Genomic DNA, 26256 nt, shown 5'->3' on the forward strand with positions numbered 1-26256 from the left:
CAGGAGTCAGAGGCACAGCAGCACTGGCTGGGGGCTTGGAATACACCTTTTCGGCCCCACCCTGGACCTGCGGGACCACAGCCCAAGGTCTCTGGGCGGCTGGAGTTTTCCACAAGCCCTCTTCCACGCAGTTCCGAGGCTTGCCATCGTGTGAGATGTGCAGGTGAAAGAGAGAAACGGATCCACAGAGGCGACTGCCGAGCCAGGGACTTGTCCCTCAATGACTGCCCTTCTAGAACAGGAGAGAACCCAGCCCAGCACTGCACTGAGGATTCAGAAATCTTCTGCGTGATGCATATTACTCTGAAGGGCACCTCTGACCACACGAAACGAAACCTTTTTCACATGGTAAGATTTCTCCCCTAATATTTAGATCATCAACAAAGGGATGAGAAAATGCTCATGACTTGTATTGCTGGGGGAAGAAAAGGTCACACAGCCCCTAATGTGTGAAGAAGCTCATCAGGAAACTCAATAGAAGGTTAGATCAAGGCTGTGAGTGAATGTGTTGCCAAGAGAAGAAATACTGCCCCACGAGGAAGAAAAGGATGGCTGTCTTAGCCACCAGAGACATGCAAATGAAAGCAGCAAGGGGTGCTGACCCACGGAGATGGCCAGGAGAGGTTTTCAGGACCACTAACATCCTGTTCTAGTGAACTGCCAGGACACGGGCTGACAGGTCCTACTCTACAACACCGCTGTGTCCATGAACTGGCGTAGTCGCTGGCCATGGTAACTGGATAGTTCTCTTTCAAAACTTACAAAGCCTCATTCTCTGTGACCAAGAGGGGAAAAAGGAATTTCTAAGAGACATATACTACAAGAATTTTTGAGATAAAATAAACCATGTGACAATTTAATTTCTAAGTAAATACCTTCTTTTTCATAACATGTTGTACAAAGTAGTCATCAGTTTCCTTCCTTGCAGAGTATTGATGTGGGAAATCCCTAAAGCCATTATATCCTCACCAAAGAATCACAATATCAGGAAGCACCAAGAAGGAGTAACGTACTCAGGCCATTTCAAATATTTTATTATGAACTACAGAGTGGCATTCAACTATTTTACTTCTCTTGGAGCTGGTTCCCTGGGCTGAGTTGGGGGCGTGGGGAAGGAGGGAGGCCTTTTTACTCTATTAAACTCCGTCCCCTTCTGGGAAGGCTGCTTAGAAAGAAGTGAGGGTCTGGAACTCCGGGGAGGTGACGTTCCTTAGTTCACACACAGTGGAATGACCCCTCCTGGTGCCAAGCCCAGAGGGCCTGGCAGGGCGCTTACAAGGGCGACACGGGCGAGGACATGGGCATGGAGGTGTTTGTAGGGATGTTCAAACACAGGTAACCATGTGCAGATGACTGGCACTGACCCTGAACAAAGCTCCTCCTTCAAAGGCGTGGCACAGGTCCTGGCCCTGCCCACCTGCCAGCAGATACACCCTGCACAGGGAACAGGGAGCAGCCCCAGACAGGAATGGCAAACAGAACATTACAGGGAAGGCATCTTTCAGGCTCTTTGAAAAATATAAATTTTTAGGTGTAATTAATTGTTTTTAATGACGATGAAGGACACAATGAAAAATTCAAAAAACATCAGCATGCTTCAAAAAGTTTGTGGAAACCTGGGAGACCTGGATTAAGCTCTGGGTCTGGGTTGCTGGCTTGGGGAAGATACCAGAATCCATGCATATATTTTTTTATAAGAAATACTCATTTTTGAATCTGGCACAATGGCTCAGTGGCTAAATCCTCACCTTCCATTCACCAGGATCCCATATAGGTGTTGGATTGTGGTGCAGCTGTTCCACTTCCCTTTCAGCTTCCTGCTTGTGGCCTGGTAAAGCAGGATGGCCCAAAGCTTTGCCATCTTGTACCTTTGTGGGAGACCTGGAAGAAGCTCCTGGCTCCTGGCTTCAAATCAGCTCAGCTTTGGCTGCTGTGACCATTTGGGGAGTGAACCAGCAGATGAAAGATCTTTCTCTATCTGCCTTTCCAGTTTAAAAAAAAAAAACTTCAACAAGAAATGAAAATACACATTTTCTATGAATATTCTAAGGATGAATATGTGAGAGGAAGTTGGCCTCCCACGCCCATGTCCCTCACTGCCCGTCTGCTGGGTGGGTGTCCTCCCACAGGGGGCTACGCACGCACAGATGTTGCCTGTGCGAGTGTTGCACTCACGCCCTCCGGCACCTGCCTTATTTCACTCAGAGTGTATTTTGGGAAAGGATCTAGATCAGCATGTCTACTCTGACTCATTCTAAAGGTCATTGCATTGCAAATAAAACAGGGATGCAGAAAACCACACGCACCGAAAGGCTCAATGCATTCTTGTGAGGCAAACACTCTCGGGATAAGGAAGATGGCTGCAGTGCCCCAGAAGCAAGTCCATCGTCCCCGCCCCAGCATCACCGCCTGCCTCCCAGGGCAAGCAGCAGCAACCTGACTCCTCTGAGAGTCTCACCACCGAGTTCCACCTGCTCCCATTACCTGCCGAGCTGTGTCCTTTAAGTCTCTGTTAAACTACAGTTTTCTCCTTGAAGCATTTCAGGCCTTTACAACTTACCAGCTGAAGAACTGGGCTAGTGGAGAAGTGGCATTTTCCACAACGGATTTTTGAAAAGGCTCACTTCCCTGCACCCCCGAGGTACTGCGCACGGAAACAAAGAAGGAAAATAAAACTGCCTTTCTGCCTTTCTAATGGATGGCTTTGGGTTAAAGATCATTTCTGTTCCTTCTTTGAAGGTTACAGATTCTTTTTGTCTTAACAGCATCACGAATTTGTGAATTAACACATATTTGGTGGACTTTAATCCATTTTATCATCTTATTCTACTGAAGATGAATTCATTTTTTTCCTGAACCCTATGGCCCTTGACAGCTTCTCCGCCACCGAGGGTGACAAAGTATTCCAAGCAGGTCTTGTATATTCCCTGCTCCGGCCCTCGAATCAATCATTCAGAAGGCCTGGTTTCTTTTGCTTAGGAGCAGTATTTCAATGCTCCTGGGTAGGTGACTGCCCTTGGGGTGGACAGAGACAGCACAAGAACAAAGCAATAAAATAGGGAAGCAAAACCTCCTCCGAGTTTGCCGGAGTTCTCCAGAGAAAGAGAGCCAACAGGAAATGACAGGTGGATGGATCGATGGATGGAAAGTTCACGGAGATGGAATTCAAAGTTAAGTTTATTCTGATGCCAAAAAACTGTGGAATCCAAGGGCTCCTGCGCAGATTTATTGGAAGCATTTGTATGACTGCTGAAGAAGCAGATCCAGAACCTACAGTGGGCCAGCCAGGGACCCAGGAGAGCTGAGGGCGCTGCTGCACACACACACACACACACACACACACACACACACACACTTATAAAACAGCAAGAAAAGAAGGAAGGGATGGAGAGAGGGAAGGAAGGAGGGGGGGAGAAAGGAAGGAACAAGGAGAAAAGAAGGTAGAGAAACAATTCTTGGCATTGTATCTACGAACCACACTGAGTCTGCTCTCTGTATTAATACTACATTAGCATGAAGTAATAAAATACAATATGGTAAAAAAAAATAATCTTTTGACAAAATAAACCACTTTGTTAACCCTGGTATTTTGCTTTTGCCATGAATTTCCCCCCAGTTTCCTGGTTCTCAGACTCAAGGCCCTCCAAGTGGACCCTCGGCCCTCCTCCACGCCTTTCTCCTTCATCCGCCGTCTCCCAGTCGTCACTGACAGCTCTGCTCTCCTGTCTCTCCTTCCGCGATCAGCTCAGGTCCTGGAGCTATGGCCCCCTCCCCCTCACGACTCACAAATGTTTGCTGAATGAGTAATCGATGAGTCTTTCTCGAGTGCAGGAATCTTTATTTGCAAGGCTTCTATGGGCAAGGACAAGCTTTGCTGAGCTGCTGCTGCTCCCTTAGAGCCAGGGCTGCCACTTGCACCTGCTGGCCCACCCCCACACACCTGCGCTCCTTCAGGGCTGCACTGATGGCTTCTGTTCTCTCACTGTTCCTCAGCAATCAGAGTCCCAAAGAAATGCGTCAAACAGAAGACTGCATTGCCATTTTGCAAGCGTGCCAACCTTGCGGGATTTTTTCATCAGATGCCAGGTTTGCTACATGCTTGTGATCTTTCTTTTGGAGAGTCAGTGGACATGGCCTTTTCCACTGTACTGTTGACCGTGGCCCTTGTTTTTATAAAAAGACATCTGGTGTTTTGACACAGACATAGTGACTCTTTGTCCTTCCGCCCTCATGTTACATTATACACACAAAGCTCTGTTCCAGGATGGTGCATGGGTTTCTCAACTTCAGACAGTTTTCCTGAGGGTCCCTAGAGAGAAGCTGCCCCACGAGGCTATGATCCTGAGACGAAGTAGCACAAGCTTAGTGTCAAGTTCATGTTTCTGGTTTTGGTGCTCTGGCACATCGAGAACATCTTTCTCATCGATCCTGCAGGATGCCACGCAGAAGCAGAGTTCAAGGCCACCTCTGTCAGTGGCCTGAAAACCTACAGAGAGTGGCCACAGAACCCGTGCTGTCACACGGGCTAGCCCACGTCAGCAGCCCTGGGTGGCTCGTGCACTGGTATGAGACAACACATCCACTTAGATGAGGTGCCTAGCTAGTCACCAATTCATGGAGATCCAACACTGACTGGCCCTGCCGGGGCTGGGGAACCGCCATTCTAGCTCAGCTGTTACTTGCACATGAGGAAGTTCTGGAAGCGATGAGAGTGGCCGTACTGAGCTCCTGACCAGTAATGGGTAAGATGGGACATTTTATGCATTTTACCACATGTCTTTACCACAGGGAAAATGCTGAAATCCAGGGAGGAGCAGGTGTCCCCTAAAATTATTGCACCTCCATGATGTCAGCAGCTGTTGGCTGTCCCCTGTTGATCCTTTCTGACTGATAAACCAGGGTAGGCTAGAGAGGCTGCCCCGATCTCCAATCTCCCCTTCCCAACAGCTTCAAGGCTCATCTCTCAGTGGGCATCTACTAAAAGCCCAGCATGTCTTGCTTTGTCTGACAGAACCAGGTATTTGCTGCCCAGGTGGGCACCAGGGCGGGTGGGAAGGACAGGCAGCAGAGGCTGTTCCCAGTGGGCGGAGCAGTGTGAGGCCACGGTCCGACACAGCAAAGAACAATGTCCCTGAACGTGGCAGTGAGTCACATCGTCCCTGCTCTATGGTGGTGGCTTGAGTTTCTGCTGAAGCAGCTGAATTTTCTACAGTAGTTACAGTGTTTTATGGTTTGTTAAATTATCTTTGGACAGTAGGATTGAGTGCAGGGGCGTTCTTGTACGTGGCTGCAGACTGCACCAGCATGGGTGTGCGCTGCGGCGGTGGAGTGACAGACTGGGCTTGACTCCAGCCCCCACTGGTACTCGTGAGAGCCATGTTGGGTGTAGAACTGGCCAGACTAGGTCTTGACTCCTGCTGAACTACATGAAAGCTGTGTCTGGGTGCGGACCAGGTAACGCTGGGCTAAACAACCAACAACAGGAGCTGGGATGGGTGGCCAGCTGAGCAAGGTCACCATTCTCACCAGGACAGGAAGTGGACATGGGCCAACGACCCACTGGTGTGAGCAAGAACTGCCACTGGGAGGAGACTCGATGGAGGAACTTGGGAAACTCCTTCATTGGGACACAGACCCTGCAGGAGAGCGCAAGAAGCAAGGCAAGGAGCAGCCCAGACCATGCCAGGTTACAGTGCCAGCTGGCATACATGTGGGTCAGGTCTGGGGACAGACCAGTCTGGGCCAGCACATAACACCCACTGGCAGATCTGAGAACCAGTGTAGGGGGCAGGAGGAGCCAAATCAAGTCGCAACACCAGCCAGTTCACATCAGGACCCGGAAGGCAATCAAGCTGGGCTGGGACAGGCTGCAGCACCCAACAACGGTAGCTGCAGGGGGCAAACTAGACTAGGCCAGGCGGGGCAATAAAACTGCGGAAGCTCAGATGAGGCGAGTCATGCCAGCCTGGGCCAAGCGGGGGCCAGGTGTGTGAATCTCAGGGACAGGGGATCTGAGAGTGGCTGCGTAGATTGGATCAGGTCATGGGGCCCACCTGCGTGGTGGGGGATGGGTTCCTGAGCACCAGGGACAGGGGAGCTAGTGGGGTGTGGGTCACTGGACCCAGATCCTGGGGCCCACCTTCTAGGTGGGAGTCAGGTTCGTGAACCCCAGGGGTGGGGGATCTGGCGATGCTTGGGACACCTGGCCCAGCTTCTTGGACTCGGCCGCAAGAACATGCCCAACTAAATGAAAAAGGTAGAGCAGTGGACACAGGCCCTGCTGTAAAATGGAGGAGAAGGCAGCACTTGTGGTGCTGCAGCAGAACAGAACAGCGACCCCAAACAATAATTTCGGTGAATGGAGCCAATGGGCACTGGGACGGTGACATCCTCGGATTGGTGAAATTGGCAGCATTTCATCCAAACCTGGACAGAACCCTCGGAATATGTACACATGGGGACTCTGGGCCGATATGAGGTGGCGGTTCCTCACTCCTGGGCACTGGGATGTAAGGAAACTCAGGAGTGGCTTTCCCCTTTGTCTCTCCCCTGACCCCAGGAACAACAAGAAGAAATGGCAAATTTGGGAGCAACGGATTCACTCAATTTTCCCTAAACCTTGATCCTTTCCACCCTGATCAACCAAGTAATCATTATTTTAAAAAATAAAATAAATTGGGCCCAGCAATAGGATAATGGCTAAAGTCCTCGCCTTGAACACTCCGGGATCCTACATGGGCACCAGTTCTAATCCCAGCAGCTTCACTTCCCATCCAGCTCCCTGCTTGTGGCCTGGGAAAGCAGTCGAGGACGGCCCACAGCATTGGGATCCTGCACCCGCGTGGGAGACCTGGAAGAAGTTCCTGGCTCCTGGCTTCGGATCAGTGCAGCACTGGCTGCTGCAGCCACTTGGGGAGTGAATCATCGGATGGAAGATCTTCCTCTCTGTCTCTCCTACTCTCTGTATATATGACTTTCTAATAAAAATAAATAAATCTTAAAAAATAAAATAAAAATTTTAAAAAGAAGAAAAGCAGAAACTCATCATCACCATACCAAAAAAAATTATCTTTGGACAAAGAGTTGTGGGAAAAGGAGAGGAAGAAAGGGCCATGTTCTAAAACACGATACAACAGGTGCATTACCTTCTTGAGTCTCCCTGGCTCCCAGCCTCTTCCTCTGAGCGTGCTTCTCAGCCCTGGGGAGCATGTGGGTGTCCTGGCAGTCAGCATCTAAGCAGAAGGCGCCCCTTAGGCTCAGTGGGCTTCATCCTCACGCAGCAGCATTAGTTGGGGCTGTTACGAGCGCCCCCTCCCGGCAGGAGAAGTGAAGTCTGCAGCCTCACAGGTTTTTGTTTTTGTTTTTAAAATTTATTTATTTTTATTGCAAAGTCAGATATACAGAAAGGAGGAGATACAGAGAGGAAGATCTTCCATCCGATGATTCACTCCCCAAGTGACCATGACAGCCGGTGCTGAACTGATCCGAAGCCAGGAGCCAGGAGCTTTTCCGGGTCTCCCACACGGGTGCAGGGTCCCAAGGCTTTGGGCCGTCCTCGTCTACTTTCCCAGGCCACAAGGAGGGAGCTGGATGGGAGGCAGGACTGCTGGGATTTGAACCGGCACCTACATGGGATCCCAGCACTTTCCAGGCAAGGACTTTAGCCTCTAGGCTACTGCATCAGGCCCAGCACAGTCAGGTTTTGCTCAAGGTCACAGAGCCAATAAGCAGGGGAGATGATGTGGGCCAAGCTCAAGGGCCTCACATGTGCTGTGATTCAGACATTGCTGCTACCCCAGAGTTCATGCATTGCCAAGTCAGAGAGGCTGAAGGACCCTTCAAATGTGATTAGTCCATTAAGGGGGGACCAACATCATGCTCAAGAGATCGGTTGAGTATCGAAGAGCATTTGATGACCAGGCAAGGCACCTAGATGCTTTTCCTCTTTCACAGCCACTGCCTTGACCTTCTGCTTTATCTTCCAATTTATGTGAAAGCCAGAGTTCTAGAGAGAGAGAGATCTTCCATCCATTGGTTTACTCCCCGTGTCGGCACAAGAGCCAGGGCTGATCCAGACAGAAGATAGGAGGTAGGATCTCCATCCAGGTGTCCTGTGAGAGTGGCAGGCGCCGGAACAGTTCTGCTGCCTTTTCCAGGCCATCAGCTGGATCAGAAACAGAACAGCCAGAACATGAACGATGCCTATATGGGAAGCTGGCACCACAGGGCGCAGCTTTAGGCTCTCCCACGGATGCTGGTCCCACCCCTGGGCTTCTGGCCATCGGAGGAAGACAGGTGATCTAAGGATGCCAGTGGCTGGCTCCCTGTTGGGCTTCAGCTTCCAAAATCCTTAGTCAAAATCAACTTTGATTTGCACAAATCACCCTGTCTCTGGGATTCGGTTCCAGCAACAGAAAATCAACTACAACATTACATCCAATGCCTCACCTCTTATTACCAAATATAACTTCAATCTTCCTCACTTTACTATGACAGAAAAAACATAATGACTTCTCTCTTTGCTTCTATTTCTCAAGAAATACAAACACACACACACACACAAATAGCTAAGAAGCATTCAACTAACTCATAAGGTGAAATATCCCCACCTGATTGAGGTATTTCCTACCAAATGTTAGATTTACATAAACACCATTGTCCCCAGTCAGGCAGCACAGGGGTTGGCGACACTATTTTGGAGAAGTGCCTGAGATTTAACTACAGAATTTTAAAAATCTGGTTGAAGAAAATGAGCAGCAATGCTGACTTTTCAATAGACTGCTTGTTTTGAAACGCAAGTGACTCCCTGCGAGTTTTCAAATCAGCACGGTGAGCCTCCTGCGCGCTCACCTAGCTTCCGGCCACACTGACAGCTTTGTACCCGGGATACAACATCAAAACCGAGAAATCCGCATTGGGACACTACTGTGAAATGACTCACAGACCTAATTTATCTCTCGTCTTTTAAACATGGATCAGTTTTGTGGTTTTATGCTATTTTGCCCCGTGTGTAGGTGCACATCACACCATGATCAGCACACAACAGCCTTCTAACAGCTTCACTGTGAGTTCAGTCTCTCAGAAGCCACAGGCCTGCTTACCTCTGCAGCGTGGTCATTCCAAGGATGCTTAAAAATGGACTCAGCCAGCAGGCAATTGTCTCAGACGGGCTGTTGTCTATAAACACAAGTTGCATGTCAACTGCCCAAGTGGTGTGTCAACAGCTTCTTTTATTACTGAATAGTATTCCCTCCACCACTCCTTTAATTTTTTTTTTTTTACTGTTTGATTTTATGTGTCTGCATTTCAAAGTAACGTATAATTTGTTTCACAAAACAAGCTAGGCACCACGGACAGTACTGATTCCCATCTCAGTGCTTGCAGAACCTCCAGTGACATCATCAAGGCCTGAGACGCCTTCCTTGGGAGGTTTAAACTCAGGCATTCAGCGTCTTCAACCGGCCAGATGCCTGAAGCTGTCAGAGCACCCGCAGCCACATTCATCTACAGGTAAAGCTAAGCGCCTAGAGTCGCCCACGGTGGAGTCTGTTATCCTTTGATGAATGTGGCACCAACAGTGAGGCCTTCTGCTTCATTTCTCATTCGCGTCCTTCTTTATCTCTGCCAGTCTTCCTAGTCTGTCACCTCTGTTGGTATTTCCAAAGAGGCAGCTCTCTATTTTTTATTCTATTACTTATCTATTTTAAGTCTTTTTATTACTGCTGTTATCGTTATTATTTCTTTCCTTCTGCTTGCCCATTTTCATATTATTGTTCTTTTTCTAATTCACTGAAGACAGCATCCTTTTTTTTAAAGACTTGTTTATTATTATTGGAAAGTCAGATATACATAGAAGAGGAGAGACAGAGAGGAAGATCTTCCGTCCAATGATTCACTCCCCAAGTGGCTGCAACAGCCAGTGTTGCACTGATTCGAAGCCAGGAACCAGGAACTTCTTCCAGGTCTCCCACACGGGTGCAGGATCCCAATGCTCTGGGCCGTCCTCGACTGCTTTCCCAGGCCACAAGCAGAGAGCTGGATGGGAAGTGGAGCTGCTGGGATTAGAACCGGCGCCCATGTGGGATCCCAGAGCTTTCAAGGCGAGGACTTCAGCCGCTAGGCCACGCCGCCGGGCCCTACAGCATCCTTTTTGATGTAAGTATTTATGCTATACATTTTCCTGTATGCACTGAGGAAAATGCATTTAGCTACATTTCACAAGTTGGGATATTGTATATTTTCAATCAGCTACAAATTTTTATTTTAAAATTACTCTTCAACCATTTTAAATTTTATTTCTGTTAGGTATTTCAGTCAGTCAGATGGAGCTTCTTTCCCCTGGCTTCTTCCTCCACAGAGCACACATGGTCCACTTTCCTAACATCGTCATCTTCAGTTTGCGAGAAATAACAGCCACCTTATTTAGTATGATCGAATCTGCTTTGATTTTCGTCTCTTTGGTGACACTGACCATTTTTCAATATGCTTGTTAGCCATTTGTATTCATTCTTTGGTCTTTAAATTTCCAAGAACTCAGTCCATCTGACTTTGTTTTCAGCGCTGCTGAGCTTTGTCTTAGGATGTGCTACAAGTTTATTTCAGGAGCATTTGTAATTGCTTCTTGAAATTTTCCAACCTGTTTGTGAACTGATTCCAACCTCCGAGTCAACTTAATGCATCCACACTAAAGTTGTTCTCTTTCTTATCTGTGTGTGTGTGCATGTGCGCGCGTGCGTGAGACGAATGGTCTTTGTGTCTTGGACATTTTGATTACAATAGAAGATTCTGGCTTTTATTTAAAGCTCCCACGTTAGCAGTCTACCCATCTGAATTTCCGACACGGGTCCTGACCCACTTTTACAGGCTGTGCTGTGCTGGCATCAGAGTCCACTCAGAAAAGCTGTGTGTGTAGGAGAGAAGAGAGTGGGGAGGGGGCAGAGAGTGGGGAGAGAGGAAGGGGGAGGGAGGAAGGAGGAAGGGGGAGGACAGAGACAAGGAGGTTCTGGGAAGGGTAGGGAGAATTTTCTACACTGGTTCGGTTTCAACCTGTGGCACGCTGCGTTTGGGCAGCGTCACACTGGGTTGCCCAACTCTGCTCCAGAATCACCATGCAGGTTCCAAGATTGCCTTTCTCTACGTCCTTCCTCTCCTAGGTCTTCTGCCCACCGTGCAGCTGAGGACACACACAGAGAGGCAGATTCCCCCTTCGGTCTCTGCTCACCAGAGGGCAGGGAAAGCAGCTGTCAGTCACCCGGTACTGCTGAGTCAAAGTGGGCGCCTCCACGCTCAAGCACCTGCCCAGACCACTGCTGCTGTGAGTGGGAAGGCGGCAGGGCAGGCCAGGCTGCATTTGGAGCTCACAGACACCGCAGGCGGTGGGGAGCAGTCCTGGGGTGCCGGGAGTTAGATGAGTCCTGGCAGAAAGGACTCCGCTCTTGCAGGCTGCCCCGGCCCTGTCCTTTGGCCACACCGTGGCTTTTCTGAGCTGATGCTGGTCTAGACTGGTCCAGTACCCGGTCCTGAATCTGCACCCATAGGCCCCAAGTTCTCGGGCAGTCTGACCTTCTGTCCACAGTTTCGAGTCCCCTGTGTCTGTCCGTTGACTGACTTTCAGGGCTCAGTTTTAACAGACCTGAGAAGAATGAAGCTACACATGCTCACCTAGTACCCGGAGTGTGGCTTTTTTATCATACTAACCACGTTTTTAACTTTGGCACTGCCAAAAGAATATTATAGTAAATTAAGATTTTCCTTATTTTCAGATACAAAACTAGAATGAGTTCAGTAATGTGTGATAATCAGGATAACAAATAATTTCGTTTAAGCTGAATTGATATTGCAAAAATACTTGTCATTTGTGCTCCTAGCATTAGTCTCCAAAGAGGCTTCTTGGGCTTATTTCTGAAGTTTCTCCACTATTGAAATGGACATCCAGGCTCTCTGACACAGGTCCTCCGTGGGTACCACCATTTTGGGCTGAGGGTTGTCTGCCACTGCCCCAGAAGCCCCCAGGAGCCTGCTGCTAGCCAGGGCAGCTGCGCCAAACCTTCTACCACAGAGGAGCCCAAGCACCAAGCCTTCCGCACACTGAGGTGAGAGGGTGGGCAGAAAGTGCAACTGAGAAACACAAAATCCAGCAGTTCACATCCACACACCATTCTTCCAGAATCTCTCAAATGCAAATACAATGCCAGGCTGGATGCCAGGCATGATGCCAGGAGTCTAGCTGGAGTGTATCTACGGTCATCCTGTGTATAAAAGATAAGGTCCACATGGGTGTGATTTTCCTGTTCTAGGAGGTCTGCAGCCTCTTCCTGCCTCTGCCCGTTTGCAAGGATGGAATGTGGATGGCACACGGCCTAGGGCTTCACATCAGCTCCTCTCAGCATGGGCAGGGCCCTGGTGAACAGGCTGCATTTGCCACCATCCACCCTGGGCACTCAGGCTGGGGGCGGGGAGTGGTCCTAGCCATGTCTGCTTTGGCTTTCCCCCTTGTTTTCTTCCTGAAAGCCTGAGCTGGCAGGCAGCACAGGTGATGCCGATGGTGCTGTAGTTGGAGCTGCCACTCCCCTTCCAGCCCATCCTGCTGCCACGAGTCTGAGAAGCTACAGACCAGACCTTTGGCTCCTGACACAGATACAACACCACAGACTAAGCACATGGTGCTGGGTTGGCAACCAGCTTGAGTGAATTCCGACGGCTGATGGGGGAGCATTTCAACTCCAGGCTCCCATGGTCAAGTGCTCCAGCAAACTGCCTCCAGGGAGGAAGCTGGAACCACCAACTGCCAGCCCTTGTCTGGGGCAGTGCCCCATGTCCTGCTGGACTGCCCGCAGACTGTATAAGACCCTGTCCTCGCCATCCCTGGGCCTGAGGCTGGAGTGGAGGGGGTGGGAGGACACCGATTTGAGCTTCTCAAAGGAAGACCTACATTAAGGTCTAGTCATGTATCCATGACTATTTTTATTTTATGGCAAATAATAATTTATAATTCCACTTGCATAAACTCATCTTAAAACTGCATTTGATGTTCACTGTGGGGAGACTTGAATGTGCTTGGTAAGACGTGGGATTGGCACTTCCCCCAATGAAACCAGGAAACAAGGAGTGACAGACGAGGGGCGGGGAGGGAGGAGGCCATCAGCAATTCCGGAAGCGAGCTACTTCCGTGTCTGCACGCAGGTCAGCCTGTTACACAGGGTGACGCTGCCACAACGGGCGCAAGGCTTGAGTCTTGCCCAGGCCCTGCCAGGGGCTGCGCAGGTGCTTTCCACTCTGGCTCTGCCATCAGTGCTGGGGGCCCAAGGGTGCTGCGTGTAGTAGGCCTGCATGTGTTCCTCACCTGCACCAGAGCTGCACCAGGGCAGGCAGGAGCTGCTGTGGCCATGCGTGGAGATGTGCCAGTGTGCCAGTTTGCCCGAGAGCCTGCACCTGTCCACTAGGGTAAAGGGTAAGAAATGTTACCACCCAGTGCTGCCTCTTGGGTCTGGGATTAGGCCAGGCCTCCATTCCCTGCCCCTTCTCAATGCTGCCGGGACACAGCCTGGGCCTGGAGCTGTCTTATCCCATCCCTGCTGGGGCAGTCACTGGGGCTCAGGATCCCGCACTGTGGAGCAGCAGGTGACCCTGACCATGGAGCAAAAAAGGCAGAAAGCACAAGGAGCCTAGAAGAGGAGGGGGCCGTGCTGCGTCCCCCCATTCTGCCAGGGAATGGCGTGAGAAGACAGCCTCAGGCACATGTGGGAGAGACACTCCCTGGGGGCTCAGGTGCCACCGAGCTGCCCCATCTAGGCCGGGCATCTGATACTGACCGCTTCGCTATGGCCCAGGCTTTTGGATGCCAGACACCTACAGCATGGGCAGGAATCCAAGTGGCAGGAGCAGGCTGCTCGGCCAAGGCGGGCTTGCGGGCCTGCACTGCAGCCCCCCTCCTGCCCTGGGAGGCAAGAGAAAGAGGTGCTTGAAATACTGGCCGCTGCCCCGGTCCTGGGGCCTCTTGCACCAGCTCCCTTCTGCCTCGTGGTGAAGTAAGGCTGTGCTGGCAGCAAACACCTCTGAGACAGACCCTGCTGCTGAGGAACCCAAGATACAGACACGAGAGGCTGGTCTTTGCTCAAAGCCAAGTGACCTGCCAGGTGGGAGCTGGACCTGCCAGCGCCCTCCTAAGCCCACACCTGCTCTTGGCTTCTCCCACCGCACCAGCTCCCTGCTCCTGGTAATGCTCCTCCCCTACTGGGACATTAGCCACGGGAGTGGGAGCAAAGGCCTTGCCGGTGCTCAGTTCCGGTCAAAGGCCAGTGACAAACCTACGCAGCACAGGCAGGGAAGCACTCAGCCTGGCCCAGGGGACCTGGGTTTAGGACAGGTGCTGTGGTGCAGCAGATGGAGCCGCTGCTTACCATGCTGGCATCCCACACCAGAACTCTAACTGCAGTTCTAGGCTCTCAGGTTCTGATGCAGCCCTCTGGTACCACATCTGGGAAGGAGCAAGCGACAGGCCAGGTGCTTGGGCTCCTGCTGCCTACGTGTGAGCAAACCCAGACAGAGTTAGCTCTCAGGCACCTGGCTTCACTCCGGGCCAGCACTGGCCACTGCAGTCATTGGGGGAGTAAACCAGCATATGAAGACCCCTTTCAATGTGTCTCCCCCTCTCCCTGTCACTGGGTCTTTTGAAGAAATAACAAATATTTCTCAGAGAAGACATTTTCCTTGGTGGGAACGGAACTCTATCCGGGCCCCTCCACAGTGAGGACTTAGAGTTGACGCGGACCCACGCCGCAGCCATTTCCACGCCAGTCCCGACACCAACATGCTTTCCCCTCTTCCTGCTTCTGCAGGCACTCCCCTGCCTCTTAGCTTGTGAATCCATGTTCAGTTTATTTTTAATTCACCACCTCCTCAGAATACTGTTCTTCCGGGAATCCATGGGCTTGGGCCCAGGAACCCCTGGGGATCCCAAAACCCATAGATGCTCAAGTTACAAATATAATGGGGCAGCGTTTGCACGGAAGCCACACTGATCCTTCTAACTCACCTCTGGGTGACTCACAGTCCCCAACACAGCAGGAAAAATGCTATTCAAAGACTGGTTAGGCTGTGTTGTTTTGGGAATAGTGGCAAGGAAAAAAAGCCTACACACTTAGGGCCTGCTTCTGCATTTTGGCCATAATTTTTTAAAACATCATTATACATAAAGATGAGGAAGGGAGAGTGGCTGTGGGTGACGACAATGGTGTCTCTTGGTTCAGAAACTGACATACGGTTCATTGCCAACATTTTTTTAAAAACATCCATAAGATGCACAGATCTTTCATAAAACCAGTTTAATTTCCCTTATTATATTAGTTTTTATTTATTTTTATTGGAAAGTCAAATTTAGAGAGAAGGAAAGACAGAGAAAAAGATTTTCCATCTGCTGATTCACTCCCCAAGTGGCTGCAACAGCTGGAGCTGAGCCACTCTGAAGCCAGGAGCCAAGAGCTTCTTCCTGGTCTCCCACAGGTGCAGGGTCCTAAAGCTTTGGGCCATCCTCTACTGCTTTTCCCAGGGAGCTGGAAGGGAAGTGGAGCAGCCGGGATATGAACAGGTGCTTTATGGGATCCCAGAGTATTCAAAGTGAGGACTTCAGCCACTAGGCTACTGCCTCTGGTCCCCATCTCCAACTTTTCCATGCATATCACCTTTTTAATAACAAACAACTATATGTCTATGTTGATCTGATATTTGAACAAGGTTTCACAGAAATACATTCCAAACATCAACTCTGAACATCAAGTCCTAGAAACTTCGCCAGGATTGTCAGAAGGACAAGGCTAGAAGATGGACCAACCGCGATCGAAGGCAGTCATGTTCACCCTGGGGAGAGAGACCTGGCCAGGAATCTGAACAAAATGATGTTTGGGTGTGGCTGGCCTCTGGTACTTAGAAAATCGTGGGGGGGGGGAGGGGCTGGGTCTGAGAGGCCAGGTCCCAGTGTGCTTTGATACCACAGCAGGAAATCATTGCATAAACCCCCAACACTGAAATCACGGGAGATGGCAAGAACCACCTGGGTGTCTTCCCACCTGCGAGTTCATCAGAATCATGAAGGTGAACTCGGAGACCCAAAGCTGCTTGCGATGTAGACTTGAAAGTGCACAGCCGAGCGCGGGCAGACTGTGCTGGGTCTGCGTCTGCAGTCACGCCCACTTTCCGCCCAACACAGAAAAATCCCACTGAGCAGTCTGTGAACGCCTCATGGGGACACAGGGCACAGCACCTTCCAGAATCAGAATGCCTATCCCTGCTGGGGCAGTAAGACGGAAGGTTTGTTCACAGTGAGGGACTCGGGGTACTGTCCATTACGTGGCTCCATTGTGGCCAGGCACATCCCTGCGACTGCCAGGAAAACAGGGGCCCTGTAGGTTGTGGGAATAAGACCTTGTCAATCACAGGAAATGGTAGGCAAGAGAAGGTCAAGAGGTCGAGGTTGTGGAGCAGGCATGTTTGGCTTCCTGGTTAAGGGCCTCTCTTCTCAACCTGCCTCCCATCCTGAAAATTAACAAGGCCAGATTCCTCTTTTACTTCCTCTTGAGATGGAGGAGTCACCACCCAGCCAGCGGGGGGAGCAGCCACGCCTGTCCTGCTGCCAACCACGGGAGCAGGTGCCGAGGGGGCACAGCGATGGGGAAGCGATGGGGAAGCGGTTCTAGCAGAGCATCCGGAGGCAGCCTGCGCCACGGCTGGCCAGCGGGGCCAGCAGTGAGGATGAACAGATGGACGCACAGCGGAGGCGGGCAGGAGCCTGCAGTGGGAGCCTGCAGGACACCTCTCGCTGTGCCTGTCACCTTCCTAACCATGCAGAGCACCCAGAGTAATGGCTGCTGCCACAGGCCAGAATTGGCTGGGTCATTCCAGAAACAAAGGATGCGGAAACGAAGAGGAGCTGGCCTCCTGTTTCCATGGCGGGAGGCAGCCCAGAGCGCCTGCCCCACAGCCAGCTCTCCCAGCCAAGGTTTCCTGGTCTCGGCCTACTGATAATGCAGGCCACGTACATTTGTCACGGGCCAGCCTGAACATGCCCACAAGGTGCATCCCCGCTCCCCCAAGCAGTGGCAACCCAAACTGTCTCCGGACACTGCCAAATATCCACAGGGCAGCAGGAAAAATTCACCCCGGTCGAAAACCACTGTCTGGCTTCTGTATCACAAGGCCTTCAATTAAACTTTCAGAAAAAAAAAAATGAAGTTTGTTCAGGCACATTGTTTAAAAAAATCTTGCTTTAACAGTTTTCAGTGAGCATATGAAGACTTGCTATGCAATTAATAAGCACTGAAGATGCACTCTAACATATTTTATTTCAAGGTTAGGTATCTGACCTAGCAGTTAAGACACCACTGAAGATGCCCATGTCTCCTATCAGAACATGTGGGTTTGAAGTCAGAGTCATAGAGAGAAAGGGAGAGACAGAGACAGGGGAGACAGATCTTCCGTCCGCTGCTTCACTCCCTAAATAGTCACATGACCGGAACTGTGCTGCTCCACCAGGAGTTTCTTCCGGGTCTCCCACATATGTTCTGGGTCCAAGGCCTTCAGCCATCCTCTGTTACTTTCCCAGGCCACAAGCAGGGAGCTGGATGGGAAGTAGAGCAGCTGGGACATGAACCGACACCCATATAGGATCCTGGTGCTTGAAGGGGACAAATTAACCAATTGAGCCATGCACTGGACCATCCTCTGTGGTTCTATGTTTGTCAACACGCCAGGCAGGGACCTTCTCTATACGTGCAGCTGTTAGGTGAGTGTTCATCCAAAGATTTTTCAAAAATAAAGTCTCATTGAAAACAATTTCCCAGCATGCTCTTTCTATACTTGTTTTTCCTAAATGATGATTCTGAAAATTCTAGAACTCTTACTCCAACAAGTACCCCCCCAAATAAAACCAATAAGAAAAAGTATGGTTGATGGAGTGCATACTATTGGCGTGGCAGCTTTTTAAAAATTGTCACTTCTATTTGAAATGAAGAAATATAGACAGAAACGTTCATCCATTGGCTCACTCCCCAAATACCTGCAACAATTACAGATGGACAAGAGCAAAGCCAGGAGGCCAGAATTCCACTCAGACCTCCCAAGCGGGTGCTAGAAACCCACATACTTCAGCTCCCGCCTGCTGCCTCTGCTGTGCACCTGAGGAAGCCAGAAGTGGAACCGGGATTCAGATCAGCCCTTTTCAATAAGGATACAATCTGTATCCTTACATCGTCCCTCCAGACACAGCATCTGCTCTGGGAATATAATCTTTAAAGCTTCAAGCACATCTTATCCCATTTTAATATCATCTGAAACCAGAAATCATTTAAGGAATCAAATCAGTCACAGAGCTTCAGATTGAAAAAAAAAAAAAAACATAAACAAACATCTTTTACCAGTCTACTGTGATGTTAGTGTTAAGTGTCAACTTGCCTGTGTAGAGGAATACCTAGAGAACTGGGGTGTGTCTGCAAAGCTATTTTGAGGGGAGATTGGCAGGTGAATCTGAGCGGAGCAGGAAGAGGTATGCTCAGCAGCATCCAGTCAACTGGGTGCTGACGTCACAGAAATGGAAGAAAGACAAGTCTCTCTCTCTCTCTCTCTCTCTCTCTCTCTCCCTGCCTGCCGGCTGGGTAAACAACCCTTCTCCTGCCCTTAGACACCAGAACTCCAGGCTCCCTGGCTTGTTACCAGCAGCCATCAGCCCTCCCAAGCCTTTACACTTGACCTGAGCCATAGGGTCTCCAGCTTGCAGAAGAGCTACACCAGGACTCCCAGCCTCTGGAGTCATAGGAGCCAATTCACCTGATAACTCCCTTCTCATGCACATTCATACCTATGTAAGTATAGGTATACATGTATCTACAGAATATCCATCCATCCATCCATCCATCCGTCCATCCACTGGTCCTCTCTGAACACCGCTGACCCACGCATTTACACATCGTCTTTTCACAGACCACATGGAAAAGGCTGTTAGTGAAAGACTTAATAGCCATTACTCTGTGTTTCCAACTCATTCTGAAGTTATTCTTTCTCCAGTACCACTTTCAAGCAAATATCTGATGGTGTAGATCTTTCTCAGTTGGCATCTTCAGTTAAGACAGTTGATGTGTTTTGCTTTCATGTGGAATGACCAACAAATCCTTGATCGGTGCTGCTTAGGAGGCATGTTTATAACCCCCCCAGTCTTTAAAGAACATAATACTCAAGGCTGATGCTGTGTTGCAATAAGCCAAGCAAGCACCTGCAGCACCGGCATCCTACATGGGCGCCGGTTCAAATCCCGGCAGCTCCACTTTGATCCCAATCCCTGATAATGTACCTGACAAAGCAGCAGAAGATGGTCCGAATGCTTGGGTCCCTGCATCCATGTGGGAGACCCGAATAAACCCCCTGGCTTTGACTGTCCTGGGCCTGGCCCTTACAGCCATTTGGGGAGTGAACCGGCAGATGGAAGCTCTCTCTCCCTGCCTCTCCTTTTCACTCTCTAACTCTGCTTTTCAAATTAAAATAAACCTTAGAAAAAAAAAAAAGAACATAATGCTCTCAGTTTACAATTCTATTCAGTATAAGAACTTTCTGTTGTATTTACCCCTTCTGGAATCTCTCGGGAGCATCTGCCCACCACTTAAAGTGCCTAACTATAAGGTCTGAAAAGAAAAAAAAATGGAGATTTTGTTGCGAGATGGTACACTGTTCACACAGTAACTGTCCACAGACAGCATACTCTGTCCGGAAACAGGGCACTGGGCGCATGGAAGGAGTTCCAGGAGTACTCAGGGCGATGGGTCCCCCAGGTTGACAGCATAACTTAGTGCCTTTTTGAGTTTACCAAAAGCAGGTCACCTGAAAATGTATTTGATCAATGTGAAACTGACATTGTCACTTTGAAATCGAAATTCTAGTGGTTGTCAATCCTAGGCTGTCCTAAAAACAAACAAACAAAAAAACTTCTTTTTGCCCACTCAGTACATTTTTTACTTTTTCAGCTGACACAGAAAGCATGTTGACAGGAGACCTGAGGGACTGTGGCTCCAGAAGACGGTTGGTGCCAGAAACCACCTCTTTCTTAAGCTGCCACGACTTGGACTTCCTCCTTTGTAGGGACTGCGGCCACGGCTGTAAAACCGGCCCGTGCCTCTGTGGATGTGCTTGGCACGCCAATCACTCCCTGCTTCCACGTGCCATTCAGGCTTTACAGCTGAGTACCGATCTGCAAGCAGGCTCACCAAGAATGACTGTGGCTGCTGGTCTCACATGCACCATCTGTCAGAACTGTCACCTCAGTCCTGCAGGTCTGTCTCCATGACCTGGTGCAGAGGAGCCCCAGGTTACACAGCAACAACCACACAACTGTCTCCAAGGAAGGCTTAGTTGACTAAGGTCGATGCCACTGGGGCGATGCAGTGACTTCACAAAACTTTATCAAGAGATAACCTTCCAGACAAAGATGGACTTACAATGACACTGTTTATTATATTGTGACAATAGGATGCTGGACTCTCTGCCATTGTCTACGCCCGCCATGATGGACATATGACTGTGTATGAAGAACTATATTTTAGTAATGATATAGCCGAACTAGGTGGGGGGAGGGAATTGGGGAGGGGAAAGGGGGAATGCCAGGAGCCTATGGAACTGTATCATAAAATGATAATAATAATAATAAAATATAATAATTAATTAATTATTTAATTATTTTAAAAAGAGATAACCTTCTGCCCATAGCCAGTAAAGCCATGAAGTAAAACTAACAGTCCTTAAAAGCGCTGGTATTAAAGAGCCTCTCTCTCATACACACACACCTGTTAGTTGTATGGTATTTTGTGTGATTGGACAAATTTATGCCACAGAAGAAATAGTTAATCTCATAAGATAGATCTAAAAGTAAAGAAAAGTCCGGCTTTTTAAAAGACGCATCAATGCTCCCAACACAGCATACACAGTCAAGTTAAGGAACAGGTACAAGTACTACTAGAGAATACTGCACTGGCAGATCATTAGACAAAATAAATCCAAGTTTCTCTTGTTAAACAGAGTTATTTGCGGTGAAGCAAACATACGAAAATGAAGAACATTTTAGGGCCTGGTATGATGGCCTGGTGGTTAAATCCTTGCCTTGCAAGTGCTGGGATCCCATATGGGTTCCAGTTCATGTCCTGGCAGCTCCACTTCCCATCCAGTTCCCTGCCTGTGACCTGGAAAAGCAGTAGAGGATGGCCCGATGCGTTGGACATTGAACCCATGTGGGAGAGCTGGAGGAGGCTCCTGGCTCCCGGCTTCAGAGTGGCTCAGCTCTGGCCGTTGCAGCCACTTGGGGAGAGAACCAGTGAATGGAAGATCTTCCTCTCTGTCTCTCCTTCCCTTTCTAAATCTGCCTTTCTAATAAAAATAAATAAATCTTTACAAAAAGAGCATTTTGCTGGGTGGGAGAACTTCCATCAGCCTGTTGGCTGCTGGGAGGTCCCAGGCCTGGTAAGACTCCATGCTTGGGACTCTGGCTCCAGCCATCGCAAACGTGTGGCGAGCTGTCCCTGGGCCTGCCCGAGCTCCAGAGGCTCTTCCTTCCTGGTGAGTACACTGAGGGGAATTCTGGAGAGCAGGGTGGGCCCGGGCTCCACCTGCCGCCAACATCACGTGGTGGATGGGACCAGGAGGGTGCGACCTTGGGGTCTGGGTGACAGAACTTCCAGCAGCTTATTGGTTGCTGGGAGGTCCCAGACTCGGTCAGATTCCATGCTTGGGATCCTGGCTCCAGCCACTGCAAACACATGGTGAGCTGTTCCCAGGCAGCCACTGAACCATTTGGTGCCAGGCTCCGCCTGCTGGCCACCCAGCAGTGAGCTTTGGGGTTTTGAGTATATGCATTGCTGCCTAGGTACGTCCATGTTGAGTCTACTGTGTTTCTGGGTTGCCAATCAATCCTGAAGTACTCCCAACGACAGAGTAGCTTTCACTTGAAGGTAGCAAGGGTACTGAGACCTGGTGGTTTGGAGGAGAGAGATCGGACGATCTTTTTGAGTCAGACTAATACACTAGCCTACTTTTGAGTCCTGTGTAGAACTTGCTATCACTGAACAATGCTAACCACCACACACCAGTCCATGCAAAAGCTTAGTCTGGGGGCTTGTCTAGCCCCCAAATCCCAGTATCTGACAGAATGTTGGATCAGGGGATGGGTCACATTAGGCAGGACAATGACATTAACCAGCACACGAGAGAACCATTTCCAGGGGTAGATTCTGTGGGGGATGTATGGGCCAAACCCTGTGGAAATACTAGTCCCACTGGTTAACTCAAGAGTTGGAGTGATGATGGGCCGAGCTAGGTGTGACCATGGAAACTGCCATCTCTCATGGGTAAAGGAACCGACAAAAATCTAGGCAGGTCAAGGCAGCAGCACCCGAATGTGCATCCTGAATAGGGTGTGGGGTGGGCCAGGCTGCAACGTTCACCAGTTCATACAAGGCCAAATGGAAAGGCAGATTATGCCGGGCACTGGCCTAACACTCAATGGCATTTATGAGAACTCGGTCGGGGAGTTGGTCAACTGGGGGAACTTGGGAAACTCCCCTCGTGGGTCATAGTTCCCACTGGTGATCACATGGTCCAGGCCTGGGGGTTGGACAGGCTGGGTAAAGTAGTTAGTATGGCTGGCCAATGTGTGGTTTGGTTATGGAAGAGGATGGACTGAACAGGGCCGACCGAGCAAGCCTTAGCTCACAGGCAAAAATAGAAATCAGGATGGAGCACAGGTCATGCAGAGCTAGGCTCTTACACCTATTGGTCTGCATGAACCAGGGACGCTAGACCACAGCATCTAGGGCAAAGGCTAGGACAGGTAATGGGCTATGCCAAGCTGGGTCAGAGCAACCACTGGCATGCACATGATCTATGGCTGGGAATAGGCCCAGTTGAGGAGCTGGGAGGACATCTGGCTGGGTTGGGGTTCCCACTGGTGAGTGTGGAGGCCAGATTGGGGGCTGCATTCTGGTCTGGATATGGCTGCAATCTCCCTTGGCACAAGTGTGAACTGGGGTTGGGTACACCTAGCCAGGCCAGACGACAGCACCATCTGGTGCTCTGGAGGACCAGGGTAGATGTAGGACAGGTTAGAATAGGTCTCTGCCCAGCTGGTGGGGGGATTAAGGAGCTGGTCCCCTCGCCGGACAGCTACTCCCGCCGGAGAGCTTGGACTGGGATGGGGACAGACCAGACTAAGCAAGGCTGCAACACCTGTGCGCCGCATGTGGACTAGATCAGGGAAAAGCCAGGCTGGGCTGATTATTCCTGCGGGTGCAAGCATAAATTAGAGTGGGTGAGGGATGTATGGGCTTAGCTGCAGCATCAGCGGGCAGAAGCTGGCACTGGGGGCTAATTCTGTCAAGTCAAACCACAGAACCACCCGAAGAGTGCATAAACTGGGACTGAGAGAGACCTGGGAGGGAAATAGTGGGTTCCCTCTTCTTGGGTCATTACTCCCGCAGGAGGGCATGAAAACTAAGATGGGGACTGGGGTGGCTAGACAGAGAGGCACTCAACAACATCCGTGAGGGCTGGAGAGTTGAGTTGGTTAGATGGAACTAAGCTTTAATACCCATTGACAAGTACCAGAGCCAAATGGGATGGGGGACAGACTGGTCTTCTGCTACACATACTGGCAAACCAGGGTAGGGGGCGGGCCTGGTGGGGGCTATTGTGGGTCGCCCCAACTAGGCTGCAGCTCTCACTGGTTGATGCAAGGGCCGAGTATGTGCTGGGCAGAACCAGGCTGGACTGCAACACCCATTGGTTCCAGTGCAACTCGGGACTGAAAACAGAACGAACCCAGCAATTGAAACCACCAGCTGATCGGGGCAACGGACTGTGCCGGGCCTTGTGCTTGTTAGAATATACAAGAATCTGGTCTGGGAATACCTCAAAGTTTCTTTGGAGATCTCCCCAATCGAACTGCTGGACTCAGAACTCTAACCAAGAAAAGACAGAAGACAGAACAGGTCGATCATTCATCTCAGCTATATGTTGGCAGCGAAATATGGGGCAAACGGAGACTTTATAATGGACCATATCAATCAGTGGACTACCTTATCGAGCGAAACTGGCAGCGATTCATAACTGGAGAGCTATTAAAACCACTTGAGCAAGTATCTAAGAGCATGCCCCACATCCGGGACTTGGGGTGGGTGGGAAACTGGGTGGGGCTTCTCCCTCAATATCCCCCTTTACCTCAGATACAAGATGGAAACAATATGGACATAATAGTATTACCCACTTCCCTATACCCCCTGAACCTTTTTTTTTTTTTTTACCGTAATTAACTATGTAAAGATTGTCAACAAGAATACAATAAATTATTAATAAAAAAAAAAAGAATAGGTCTCTGCCCCTACTGAGCCATGTGTGAGCTGAGTCTGGCTGTGGACAAGCCTTGGCTGGGATGAAACATCCAACAGTAAAAACCAGAGTGGGTTGAAGGCCAGTCAGGAAAGGTCACTTAGAAGGACTTAGAAGGGCTGACCCATGGACCCACTGGTATGTGTGAGATCTAGCACTGGGAGAGGTTCTGATGGAAGAGCTTGCACAACTACTCTGGCAGGACACAGTCCCTGCAGGTGAGCGCAAGAACCATGATAGGAAGCAGCCCAGACCAGGACAGGGAAAGGTACCCACTGGCATACGTTTGGCACAGGTCGGGGACAGAGCAGGCTGAACCAGTTCACATCACCCTCTAGTGAATTGAGCACCAAAACAGTGAGGGTCAGGTCAGGTTTGGTCGCAACACATACAAGTACACATTACAGCTGGGATTGAGTGCCTGCTGGGTTGGGCTAGACTGCAACCCTTACCAGCTGGAATTGGGGGTGGACCATGTCGGTCCAGGCTACAGCACCTACTGGTAAATGCTGAGGAGAGGCAGGCCATGCCAGACTGGGCTGCAGCGCCGAACCAGCACATGTAGGAACAAGGGAAGGAGGAGGTAAAGCTGGTAGGGAGAATGTGGAGCCCACCCCCCCGCCCGCTGGAACACCTTGCCCACTGTAGAGCATGAGTTGGGATGGGGGCAGGCCAGACCAGGCAGGGCTACAAGACCCGTGGGCCCCATGTGAGCCAGATCAGGAAAGAGCCAGGCTATGTTGACTGTCCCTACTGGTGCAAGCATAAATCAGAATGGGTGAGGGTTGGTTGGGCTTTGCCACAGCATCAGATGGCAGATGCTGGCACTGGGGGCTAGTTCTGTCGGGTTGAAGAGCAGAACCACCAGGAAGGTGCATGGTCCAGGAGTGGACCCAGGAGGGAAATAGTGGCACCTCCCTCTTGAGTTGCGACTTCCACTGGTGAGCATGGGGGCCAGGACTGGGGCAGACCTGGCTGAACAGAAGGGCACCCACCAGCATGTATGTGGGCTGCATAGTGGGCCTGGTTGGGTTGAACTAGGCTTCAATGCCCATTGACATGTATGAGAGCTGAATGGGATGTGGGACAGACTGGACAGTCTGCAGCACATACAGGCAAGTGTGGGAACCAGGGCAGGGGGTGGGCCTGGTGGGGGTTATTGTGGGTCATTCTGACTAGGCTGCAGCTCCCACTGGATTATGTGAGGGCCAAGTGTGTGCTGGGCAGAATCAGACTGGACTGTAACACCCGTTAGTTCATGAGGAAGACAGGGCTGGAAACAGAACTGACCCAGCAATTGCAACCACCAGCTGACCGGGGCAACGGACTGTGCCGGGTCCTGTACTGGCAAGTACACACAAGAATCTGGTCTGGGAAAACTTCAAAGTTTCTTTTGAGATCTCCCCAGTTGAACTGCTGGACTCAGAACCCTAACCATGAAAAGAAGTGCAGGTTCCATGGTCTGCCATGGAGTGCAAGTGCCAGAGCCGAGCCTCTTCAGATGCTCAGATAGAGCAGTGGACAGCATGTCCAGGTGCACATGGAGGATATGGCAGTCCATCGGAACCCGCAGAGGACACCTAGTACCACAACAGAGGATGGAGGACAGGAAAAATCAACCAACTACCCCAGCCATGTGTCAGCAGTGAACATCTAAGGTGGACTATGTCAGCCAGTGGATTCTTCAGCGATTTCATCGTGCTTGGAATGGCAAGACTGGCAGCAATTCGTAACTGTTGAATTATCAAAACCACTTGAGCAAGACCCTTGGAGCATGCCCCACGCTGGGGACCTGGGATGGGTGGGAGGCTGGGTGGGGCTTCTCCCTTTATCTCCACCCTTCCCCCA

The sequence above is a fragment of the Ochotona princeps genome, chromosome 6 (genome assembly GCF_030435755.1).
Source record: "Ochotona princeps isolate mOchPri1 chromosome 6, mOchPri1.hap1, whole genome shotgun sequence".
In the NCBI taxonomy this organism is placed as follows: domain Eukaryota; kingdom Metazoa; phylum Chordata; class Mammalia; order Lagomorpha; family Ochotonidae; genus Ochotona; species Ochotona princeps.